At 37.7% G+C, this 12212-nt stretch overlaps 1 long non-coding RNA gene and 1 pseudogene across 4 annotated transcripts; both read left to right on the top strand.

The window, feature by feature from the left end:
* The first annotated feature begins 328 nt into the window (after nt 1-328).
* Nucleotides 329-4457, top strand: LOC111205718. Of its 4 annotated transcripts, none has more exons than XR_007322943.1 (10): nt 329-1237; nt 1322-1683; nt 1767-1803; nt 1883-1976; nt 2259-2500; nt 2610-3094; nt 3182-3298; nt 3368-3491; nt 3780-3954; nt 4209-4457. It is a non-coding gene; the product is annotated as an uncharacterized LOC111205718 (long non-coding RNA). The 4 variants fall into 4 exon arrangements; XR_007322944.1 differs by lacking the exon at nt 4209-4457 and having other exon boundaries at nt 339-1237; nt 2610-2798; nt 2870-3094; nt 3780-4130; XR_007322942.1 differs by lacking the exon at nt 4209-4457 and having other exon boundaries at nt 340-1237; nt 3780-4130.
* On the top strand, nt 2054-2177 carry LOC125586788 (annotated as a pseudogene).
* Nucleotides 4458-12212: the final 7755 nt, after the last annotated feature.

The raw sequence follows: 12212 nt of genomic DNA, 5'->3' as shown, positions 1-12212 counted from the left end.
TGAAGAAGACATGCTTTTTTCAATCAAATTCGTGTGTAAATATAGTATGTGAGAGGATGAAGAAATGAAGTGAATGAAGAGGTTGGGGGTGCGGGTATTTATAGATGAAATGCTGCCGACAGTACCGAGGAAATTCCGACGGAATACCGACGGCAACGGCTCTTTCCTCGGAATTTTTAAAATCCCCAACGGCTCTCCAACGGCTATAATATATCCTCGGATATTCGTCGGTGTTTTCCGAGGAATATGCCTTCCTCGGTATTTCATCGGTATATTCCGAGGAAACCCAAATTTTGGGTTTTCTCGGAATTTCCTCAGAAATTCGTCGGAATATTCCGAGGATCTCATTTTCCGTCAGAATGTCCGTCAGAATTACGATGTTTTCTTGTAGTTCTTGTAGTGATCATCCAGTTTTAAACATCTTAACACACAAAAACTTGAATGATTTTGATAAACTTGATTTCACTGCCTAGCACTCAATGTTTTTGAACGATATATGTAAATAGGTTAATCAATAATCCAACCATTGCAGTTGAACAGAAGCACAATTTCTTGCCAATATGAAACTTAGACTCATAGTTTACAAACAATTGCATGAATAATTTCTGAGAACATGACTGTTTTTTTTTTTTGCTGAATTTCTGCAACTCGGTCAAATCATGAAAAGTCGAGTGTTAATAATAATGATTGAATTGACTTTTGTAGGAATAAGCATAACTGGTTTCGTTATAGAACTTTATATAAAGAGAACGTGGTTAGTTTTTAAGTTAAAGTAAATACAATTATAGAATACTTTTAAGTTAAAGTAAATGCAGTTATCAATAGATGTAATATTGATATTAAAAATAATTGTTGGACTAAACTAATATCAACTGGACATATGTTCCAGATTTAATAGTATTGATTGAAAATCAATATACAATACTAAAAGGGGAATACCCTCATCGTTTAGGCTCTCCACGTCGGATGAAATATTTAGCCAATGGCATCGCATGTTTCTTCCACGTCAGAATCGATTGGGCCTCTATGTTTTTTTTTTTTGATACGGAGTTAGCCCGTAAGCCCGTTACTTTACGCAAAAAGAGAGGACCTCCTCGACGAACCTTAGCTTCCTTCTCTTTTGCGCAGACAACGATCTGATTCCTAAGATCTGATCCCTTTCTGGGTTTCGTAATCTGGATGTGATTGACATGGATCAGATCGAAGTCACCAATCTCAATCGCCAGTTCCTCTTCAGGTGATTTCTCCTTCTTCCTCTCATGTAAGAATTAATAGTTTCATATACGATTGATTGATTTGGTTTGTGTGTCTTTGTAATTAGACTTGAGGATGAGGAAAGCCTAAGGAAGAGGTAGCTGCAAAGCGTGTCATGGAGAGAGTGAGTGGAGTGGAGATTGTGCCGCATTTTTCACGTATAGAAGACAAAGAGCTTGAATTTTATAACTATTTTAATATCATTGCTCTTGGTCTTGATTCCATCGAAGCTGCTCTATTTTTTATTAGTGGCTCTCACCTTGGTCTGACGAGTCTGATCATGCTGTTAAATCAATTTCTCAAATTAAGGCTGCTCTATTTTTTGAAGCTGCTCTAGAGTTAGTAGTCGTTTGAACCTGCTCTATTTTTTATTTGATCAAAGACCAATAATCGCTTCTGCAGCTGAGTCTTTTGTTAACCGCATCCATGGTAACTTGCTTAAGCTTCTCACTTCATCTCTCTCGCACGAATCGTACTTCTGATTTTCTTATTATGTGTTGCTAATTTCGCAGGTGAAGCACTCACAAGAACACAATAACCAGACCAAGTGTAAGGATCCTTCTCAGTAACATTTCTCGCTCTTTTGTATTCGATTTTGTTGACTATTTTTGCGTTTGGTTTTTTGCAGCTTGCAAGGCTAGAGGATCGAAATAGAAGTTTCCGATATTCATAGGAATCAATGGGACAATCTCAAATTGGTCAATCTTAGGGTTCACTTCAAGGTATAAACTCTCTCTTTCGTCTCTTTTGAAATTAGTTAGATTTGCGATTAGGAGAATGGTAAATACAACCTGATTGATAAAAAGCAGAGATCTGTAGCAATTAACATATACTTCAGGGACATTGAAATGGTCATCCTGATTGGGTGAATCTTAATTTAATTTTCTTATAGCTATAAAGATTCAGTACATGATGGTAAATTCATTCTAGATAGTGACTAATAGTTCAGTTAATGAGGTCATAATGTTATTCATAGTGTTTTTTGTTCTGTTTATTTGAAACAGAACACTCGCTAAACAATGCACGCTGTCAGGAAGCTATCAGGAAGCTACCATTGCTCAAGGCCAAGAGGTACCTTGAGGATGTGATAGCTCACAAACAGGCTATTACTTTCACCCGTTTCTGCAGAGGTGTTGGAAGGAATGCTCTAGCTAATAACATGCATTCCAATGGTCAAGAACGTTGGCCTGCTAAATCTGCTCAATTTGTTCTTGATTCTCTCAAGAACGCTGAGATCAATGCTGAGGTGATTGCTTATGTTGTTGTATTCGATGTTTTGGAGTATGCCCGTTTTGCCATATGATTTTACTGTTCTGTTTATTATATATGATTTTACTGTTCTGTTTATCAATCAGGTTGTATCTACCTTTCAAACGTAACCTACGACAGTGGTGTCATCCCATATACTTCTTTCTGATTTGAAGTGCGGTTTCTGTCCTGAAACTGTGGTCACGCGCCTGCTGCGTTTTTGGGAAACAAGAAACGTGAAGAAGGGGAGGGAGGGGAGTTAATGGGGGTTTGACATGCTCCTCCTTGATGCAAAGGTTTGTCTCTTCTAATTTCATTGATGATAAATTATAGATCTTTCAGTTCCTTCTCATAAACTGATGAGCAGGTTTGTCTCCTATATTCCCTCAATGATATCTTTTGGCGTCAAGCCTAAGGTGATCGTAGCTACCAGCATTAATCCAAAATTCGTCGGAGGTAGCTATCTTGAACTTCATCTTTAAAACAAGTTTAACTATCTTTGTCAATCTCCCAGGCCGCCTCTTACTGAATGCAACTTCTGGCACTCATTTCTGTTTCGACAAAGACAAACGCAAGTGAGACCTTCATCCGAGTAAGTCTTTCGATCGTCAATCAGAAATTTATATCTTATTTATACAAAGACCACAATTAAAACACAAAACAAAAATTATATGTGTAGTTTGGGTGTTGGTGACGTGAACTGCTTCACAAGTTTCACCAAATATGAAGGTGTAAGAAAATTGAAGTTGTGACGGTCTTTGAGCTTAACACATACGTTGTTAACTCGACCCCACAGGTTAAAATCCTAACTGTTTCTTCTAGCATATGTCTCATTACTAATGTCCCTCACTTCCTTGCATTACAGGTTACCGAGTTTTGTGCACTGAAAAAGCTGAGTTGATTGAAACGGGCAGTGGCTGTGCTACATATCCTGCTCTAATGGGATCTCTTCCTGCATGTAGTGACTTAACCTCTGTTGGTGTTGTCAGGTAAGCAGACCATTAACTACATTTGTGTACATCGCACAAACCATTTACGCCAACCAACATATCCTGCTTAGACATTTGCAACATTTAAAACTTGAAGATATCGTGTGGAGCTGTCCATTTCAGATGGTACAGAGTCTGCAGTGTTTTTTGTTTTCTATGCCAAAATTTCATGGTTGACTAATGTGCGTGCGGCTGAAATCAGTGAACTAAGAAGCGTTGTAATTCATAAAAAAATCATTGACAGGGTGGGCACAACTATCCTGATATAAATTTCCTGCAATTGCTTAGATGGTGACAAGACAAGTGCCACTGATCCGAGCACTTGACGTAATGACCTCTCCATGAACCCCAGGGGTCCATCTGCAGCAGAAGCAACAAGTGATGAACTCAATTATGGCAGAATCATTGCATAGCAACAACAGCTTCCAGGAGCTGGTTACCCACTCAAGAAGGCTCGCACAGAGTAAGTGATCTACAACCCTTCTATTTCTTACAAGCTTAAGTTCACATTATATATTTTTTTACATTACATAATTTTCTTTCAATTTCTATGCTCTCAGATAAATATTTAAATAAAACATATTAATGGTAACTCTAACTCCATACCGTGTCCTTCGATTATTTTTTTACTTATGTCTACATTTGAATTTTAAAAACCTATGTTGTAGGGACAAATTAAGATCATAGACATAGAGTTATAACAGAACTTTCCTGCAGTTGATTTTGAGGATAAATACATGCAGTGTTTCATGCGTGACAATCCAAAATCACAAACTTTGACGACCCTAATTTTATTAACAAGAAGTCAAGAAGGTTCGAAGATTTTAACTCCCTATGTAAGTTGGGTGACTGGTGTGCCAGTAGTTCATATCTTTAACTTGCAATATGACAGATATTGAACAAGTGTTCAAGCATTAATATGACAATGCTATCTATCTTTATGGTATAATAATATTATGGAGAGAAGAGCATGGAGTCGGTCAACCAATGTTCGATTCCTTCGGGGTAGATACTAAACAAAATTTGGATGGCCAATTGTTGGAAGCGCATTAAAAAAATAATCCATAAAATTAGAGATAGTAGACTTGATTGTTACTTAACAAATTACTGGAGCATGAGAACAACAATAACATGTCATCAGTACAAAATCTAGACAATTGGTATGACATATGCTTTATTACAAGAAAATGAACAAATTTGTCTCTTTCTTTAATTTGAGCACACTATGTATTTCCATGGTCTCGATTTTTTTATCTCAACTTTCATAATAAATGGAATTCAACTACATTTTTCTCTTTAATTAAACTACGTATTCTTTTTCAAAAATTACGAAGACTAGAACTGAAGCTATAAAAAAATGTGATCGGTAACTTTGGACTATGGCAAACAGACTAAAAAATATAAGACATTAAAAAAATCTTTCTAAAGCATCTGCGACAATTCAACTTTCTAGATCCCCAACAGCATCTTACTAATACTTTTTTTTATCAACATCGTGCAAATACTAGCACGTAAAAAATGACCCAAACAAACAAAAACACCAAAACAGCCAACACAAAAAACATTAAAGGATTAAACTACTTCTTTTGGTTTAGTCTTTGAAGAATGTTTTTTTCCAGAAAGAATATGTATGCGGTTAGATTCATCTTAATTTTAAAATTATTAATAGTTACACAACATTTAAGTTATTTTGGTTAAATATGATTTGGTTAATTCTATTTTTTTCGAAATACAATATATGATATAATGTGGTATGAAGCTCAAGTAAACTTCAAAAAATGTAATATTTTATTAATTTAAAAAAATATTAATCTGAAAAACAATATTATCAATTAGCAATAGAAAATTTTCAACAAATAATTTTAGTTATAAGACAAAGTTCGACAAATGATAAAATAATTAAAAAAAAGATAAGTAATAAAAACTTAAAAATAAATAATATTTCATTATAAATTGAAAATCGAATATAAAGTGAAACAAACATATATTATAAAACTTCATTTGTTGTTAAATAAAATATACTAATTATTATCTATGACATTTTTGAACAATTTATATAGTACTTTAAAATATATTTTTTTTTCTAATTTTATTACATTACATTATATTTTCAATTTGATTATCTTGGTAATGGATTAATTAAATATCGTGTGAAATTAATTAGTGTCAAATATTAAAATTTGAAACTCTTAGAAAAATGTATCAATTGTTTTTATTTTAGATTTTCTTTAACTATATCAAAGTGATATAAAAATCAAAAGAAAAAATATAAATCATTATATTTTCCTTAATTATTTTTATTTAATAGTTTTATATATACTAAAATTTGTTAATGATTCTTTCATCTCAAACCAACAAATTTTAATAAAATTTACAATATAATTTTAAATTATATTTATTATTTTAAAAGTTTTATAAAATTAAAATATTAAATATTTTTATTGTAAACTCATCCGCCCGTATGGCGGACCAACCCCTAGTAATAATAAAAGAAGTTCTGCATGTGTGTGCCTCCAGTTGAAAAATAATAAAGGATTTTATATATTCTGTTTTTATAAACTGAATACTTAATCAGTTTCGCTAACAACAAACATAGTTCAAAGATCGTTGTGTCGTAGTCTGGCACATAGTTTTTTCTTTGGATCATGCAAAATAATTCAGCCGACGCACGAAAGATAAGCAAAAGTAAACAAATGATTATTTCTATATAGATTATTTGTTCTGTGTTATAAATCAATTGATGGATGTCCATAACCGGTCCGGTCGATAAACCGGTCCGGTCGATAAACCGGTCCGGTCGATAAACCGGTCCGGTCGATAAACCGGTCCATCCGCATAAAAGATAGAGGAGAAAGAGAGAGAGGCGGCCACATTCATGTATTTCATTTTCCTTGTATGATTAGGATTTCTTTTCTTTGTAATCTTTCCATATTATGTATTAGTAGTCTTTCCTAATCCTAGTTGGTTTAGGTTTTGGATACTTTCTTTTTTTACTTATTTTGTAATCCCCTATATAAAGGGAACACTTATTCATTAATGAAAGATAGAAACATTCAGCTCTAAATCTATTGTTTCACAACACGTTATCAGCACGATAGTCCCTAAACACCCTGAGCCTAAAAACCTAATTGAAAAACTCCTAAACCTAAAACCTAGCCGGCGACCTTGAACCCTAACCCGACGAACCCTAACCCGACGAACCCTAATCTGTTCTTGTAAGCGTTCTAGCTCGTGTTCATCCGATCAGCCCCAGCCCTAAGGTGTTTCTGATACTAGACGAACACAGCCTCAGCTCCATCCATTCTCAGCTTGCATCCCGGACAGCTACAGCTCGCGTTCCCCGATCAGCCAGCTCGCAACCCGACAGCGATCAGCTCGCGCGATTTCAACTCCAGCTCGTTCCAGCTCGCATCCGTTCGAGGTTCTCTTCGTGGTCCGGTTTCTACAATCTGCAAACAAAAGGTAATCCTAATTCTAAGAACATGAGAATTGAATTTGGATTGTTTGTAAAGGTTGAAACCCTAAAAACTAATCTCTAAGATAAAACCCTAGGATAATAGATCAAACCCTAAAAGAGTAAATCGGAGCTCGAAGAAGTCTGATCCCCTAAACCCTAAATCGAGATTGATCCATTGATCAATTAAAATAATAACCTTAAAGGTTTTGAATCTCAAATCAAATCTCTTTGATCAAATATCAAAGTTTCGAAATCCCTAAAACCCTAAATTGGAAAATCGGTTTTGATTTGAAATTTAATTGTTTGTTTGATCACCTAGAAAATATTGATTAGGATTGTTTAAACCTGAATCTGAATTGCTTGACTTGGTTAAATTGTTTTTATCACTTTGAAATTGAATTAGATTGTGGCCGTGTAATACATTCTAGGTTAAATTGTTCTAGATCATCATCTGTGGCCGTGTGGCCTTGTTGCATCCATATCCGAACCTGATCACTACTGATTGATTGCAATTGAACTTAGATCTAATTCTAGGGATGATGTTGAATTGAACTAAATAGCCGTGTGGCTTGTTCTATTACTTGGCCGATTGGTTTGTTTATTTGTTTTGATTGAATCATGAACCGATAGAAACCAACCGCTTTAGGATTGCAATTACATGTAAAACTATATGCATTAACCCTAAATTGAATCTTGGCCGTGTGGCTTCTACTTGGCCGTGTGGTTTCTACTTGGCCGTGAGGCTTCTACTTGGCCGTAAGGCATATACTTTGGCCATTAGGCTTTACTTGAATGCTTTTAAAACTAAAAACCTTATTTCTAAAAGACCTATATTATCTATGATTCCAGATGTCGAAAATCAATAACTTGGATTTTGCTGCCCTAAATGTCTCTGGAGACAATTACCTTCAGTGGGCGCTTGATACCAAGATCATATTGAAATCCAAAGGTCTCGGTGAATGTATCACTGAGGACAACAACTCAAATGAGAAAGATCGTTACAGAGCCATCTTGATCATTCGTCACCATCTAGCTGAGAGTCTCAAGGATCAATACCTAACCACTGAGAATCCACTAGAGCTTTGGAACGAATTGAAATCAAGATATGATCACCAGAGAATGGTGATCTTACCAAAGGCTCGGTCTGATTGGAGGGATCTAAGAATCCAAGACTATAAGTTTGTGCATGAGTACAACTCGGCCATGTTTAAGATCATTTCAAAGTTGAAACTGTGTGGTGAAAGTATTACGGATCAAGATACGCTTGAGAAAACCTTTTCCACTTTCCACACAAGCAATGTGTTGTTACAACAACAGTACAGAGAGAAAGGTTTTAAGACCTATGCTGATCTTATTTCTTGTCTCTTGCTTGCTGAGCAGAATAATGAGTTATTAATGAGAAACAGTGAGATGAGACCTATTGGCTCGACAGCACCACCTGAAGCACACAACACTAAGGACGATAAAGAGTCCCACCATGTCCAAGGAAACGACTATCATGGCCGTGGTCGAGGAAGTAGATACAGACGTGGCCGTGGCCGAAGTTCCTTTGGCCGCGAACGAGGGAATCAAAATGGATGAGATCAGGGACGTGATCGTGGCTCATTTGGAAGAGGCCATGGTCGCGGCCGTGGATCTTCGTTCAAACCTCAACACTCGACCAACTCAAGTAAATCAGTGTGCCATAGATGTGGTATGGGCAATCATTGGGCTAAGACTTGTAGGACTCCCAAGCATCTTGTTGATCTCTATCAAGAGAGTTTGAAAGGGAAGAATCCTGAAGCCCATATGGTTTATCAAGATAATGAAAAAGACTTCGATCATGACAAGGACGATCTTATGGATTATGAAACTTCAGATTGTCTCAAAGACTGAAGTATGATTTCGACATTTGTAATCTAAAAATTCTATGTTTTGGTGTTTCTATGTTGTCATTTCTATCAACTTGAAAACTTAATAAGAAAGTTTTAGAATCCATTCCCGCACTATCTACTGGCCTTTAGCATACTAAAGTCAGTATGATCGAAGCTACTGCCATTTTTAATAAAGAGGCAATCGACAATTTCACTCTATGGCACGACCGGCTTGGCCATCCCGGTTCGACCATGATGCGTAAACTAATCTTGAACTCAAACGGCCATTCCCTTAAAGAGAAACGAATTATCCCTAAGCACCCATTGTGTGTTGCTTGTTCCCAAGGGAAACTCATTTCAAGGCCATCACAAGTTAAAGTCACTAAAGAGACTATAAACTTTCTGGAAAGAATTCAAGGAGACATCTGTGGACCAATTCACCCACCTTGTGGGACATTTCGATATTTCATGGTCCTCATTGATGCGTCCACTAGATGGTCGCTTATTTGTCTCCTGTCGACCAGAAACTTGGCATTTGCCAGGTTGCTTGCTCAGATAATTCGATTACGAGCCAATTTTCCAGATTTTCCTTTAAAGACTATACGTCTTGATAATGCTGGTGAGTTCACTTCCCAAGCGTTTAATGATTACTGTATGTCCATGGGGGTAAGTGTGGAACACTCTGTGGGATATGTACATACACAGAACGGCTTGGCCGAATCATTTACAAAACGCATACAACTCATAGCTCGACCATGACTCATGAGGTCGAGACTTCCGGTCTCAGCGTGGGGACATGCGGTCCTTCACGCGGCCGAGCTCATACGCATCAGGCCATCAAGTGAACATAAGTATTCCCCATTACAATTACTTACGGGTCATGAGCCAGACGTATCCCATCTTAAGACATTTGGCTGTGCCGTTTATGTTCCTATAGCTACACCACAGAGAACAAAGATGGGACCTCAAAGGAGGATGGGAATATATGTCGGATTTGATTCCCCCACGATTTTAAAATATCTTGAGCCAACTACGGGTGATTTTTTTAAGGCCAGATATGCGGATTGTCATTTAAATGAATCCGAACATCCGACCTTAGGGGGGGGATAGCAGCAAAATGATAAAAGAAATTTCATGGAATCAAACATCCATTTCTTGGCAAGATCCTCGAACTCAAGTGTGTGATCTTGAAGTTCAAAAGATTATACATTTACAAAAGCTAGCTAATCAATTGCCAGATTCCTTTGCTGACCCGAAAAGTGTGACCAAGTCATACATACCTGCTGCTAATGCACCAATAAGAATTTATGTTCAAGAGGGACACAATCAAGTTGCTACAGAGTCTAGCCAGCGTATGAAACGTGGTAGACCAATAGGTTCCAAAGATAAGAACCCTCGGAAAATAAAGAAAGGTGCAACCGAGGTTCATAAGACACCAGACACGGCCGCGGCCGATCAAGCCCGTGATGTGGCCGCGACCAACCTGACTTTAGACATGGCCGGACCTGATGCCACTAAAGTGGCCGGCCCTGATGTGCCAAACAATGATTCTTGGGACGCCAAGATTCATGGTACTGATGGAGCAGATAATAATGAGATCTCAATGAACTATGTCTTGTCTGGGAAACAGTGGAACAGAAAACATGTCGACATGGATGATTTATTTGCTTATGAAGTAGCACTTGAACTTATGGATAATGAGGATCAAGAACCCACGTCTATATATGCATGCATGCATGCAAAGATCAGATTGGCTTAAGTGGAAAGAAGCCATAAACGTGGAGTTAGAATCACTGAGAAAGAGAGGTGTGTTTGGTCCAATAATCCGAACACCTCATGATATTAAACCAGTGGGATACAAATGGGTCTTTGTGAGAAAGAGAAATGAGAAAGGTGAAGTCGTGAGGTATAAAGCCCGGCTTGTTGCACAAGGATTCTCACAGAGACCTGGAATAGATTATGAGGAGACATACTCCCCTGTGGTGGATGCTACGACCTTCAGATTTTTGATATGTCTGGCTGTGAGAGAGGGTCTGAATTTGCGGTTAATGGATGTTGTAACCGCATACCTTTATGGTCCACTGGATAATGACATTTATATGAAAGTCCCAGAGGGTATAGAATTGAAAAACAAAGAGAGTTCTCGAGACCAACATTGTATTAAGTTGGAAAAATCTCTTTATGGACTGAAACAATCCGGACGAATGTGGTACAATAGACTCAGTGAGTACCTAGAGAAAGAGGGATATAGAAATGACCCTATCAGTCCATGTAATTTCATTAAGAAATTCAAAAATCAAGGGTTCGTGATCATAGCAGTGTATGTTGATGATCTGAACATCCTTGGAACCTCTGGAGAGATTTTCCAAACGGTTGAATACCTTAAGAAAGAATTTGAGATGAAAGATCTCGGGAAAACGAAATTCTGTTTAGGATTACAGCTTGAGTACATAAGTGATGGTATCCTTGTGCATCAGAAGGCATAGACAGAGAAAGTATTCAAGAGGTTTAACATGGCCGATTGCCATCCTCTGACCAGTCCCATGGTCGTGAGATCACTCGACCTGGACACTGACCCATTCAGTCCCAAGATGGACGATGAGGATGTCCTTGGTCCTGAAATGCCTTACCTCAATGCCATTGGAGCTTTGATGTATTTGGCAACTCATACACGGCCTGATATAGCCTTTGTCGTGAATCTTCTGTCCAGGTTCAGCTCCTGTCCGACCCTTAGGCACTGGAATGGGATCAAACATGTTCTTCGTTACCTACAAGGAACGAAAGACTTGGGTCTGTTTTATACTAACCATAATAAGGATGGTTTAGTTGGCTTTGCTGATGCTGGATATTTATCAGATCCACATCAAGCTCGATCACAGACAGGATATGTCTTTACACATGGAGGTACGGCCATATCATGGCGTTCCATGAAACATACCATCGCAGCCACATCATCCAATCATTCAGAAATACTAGCCATTCATGAGGCCAGCCGCGAGGTCGTTTGGTTGAGGTCGATGACCCAACATATCAGATCAGATTGTGGGATGGTCGAGTGCAAAGAGCCGACCATTATCTTCGAGGACAATGCGGCTTGCATTGCTCAGCTCAAAGATGGTTATATCAAAGGGGATATGACAAAACATATTTTGCCTAAGTTCTTCTTTACCCACGATTTGCAAAAGACCGGAGAGGTCAAAGTGATCCAAGTACGGTCTAGTGATAACTCTGCCGATTTATTCACTAAGGCACTTCCGACCTGTACATTCAGGAAGCTCACGCATCAGATTGGGATGCGTAGGCTGAAAGACCTCCACTGAGGTTCTCATCAGGTGGAGTAGTACGTGTTGTACTCTTTTTCTTTCATCATGTTTTTGTCCCACTGGGTTTTTCATGATAAGGTTTTAATGA

Source organism: Brassica napus, chromosome C4 (assembly GCF_020379485.1).
Source record: "Brassica napus cultivar Da-Ae chromosome C4, Da-Ae, whole genome shotgun sequence".
In the NCBI taxonomy this organism is placed as follows: Eukaryota; Viridiplantae; Streptophyta; class Magnoliopsida; order Brassicales; family Brassicaceae; genus Brassica; species Brassica napus.
The sequence above is the reverse complement of the archived record's forward strand: the minus strand, read 5'-3'. Positions and strand labels throughout refer to the sequence as shown.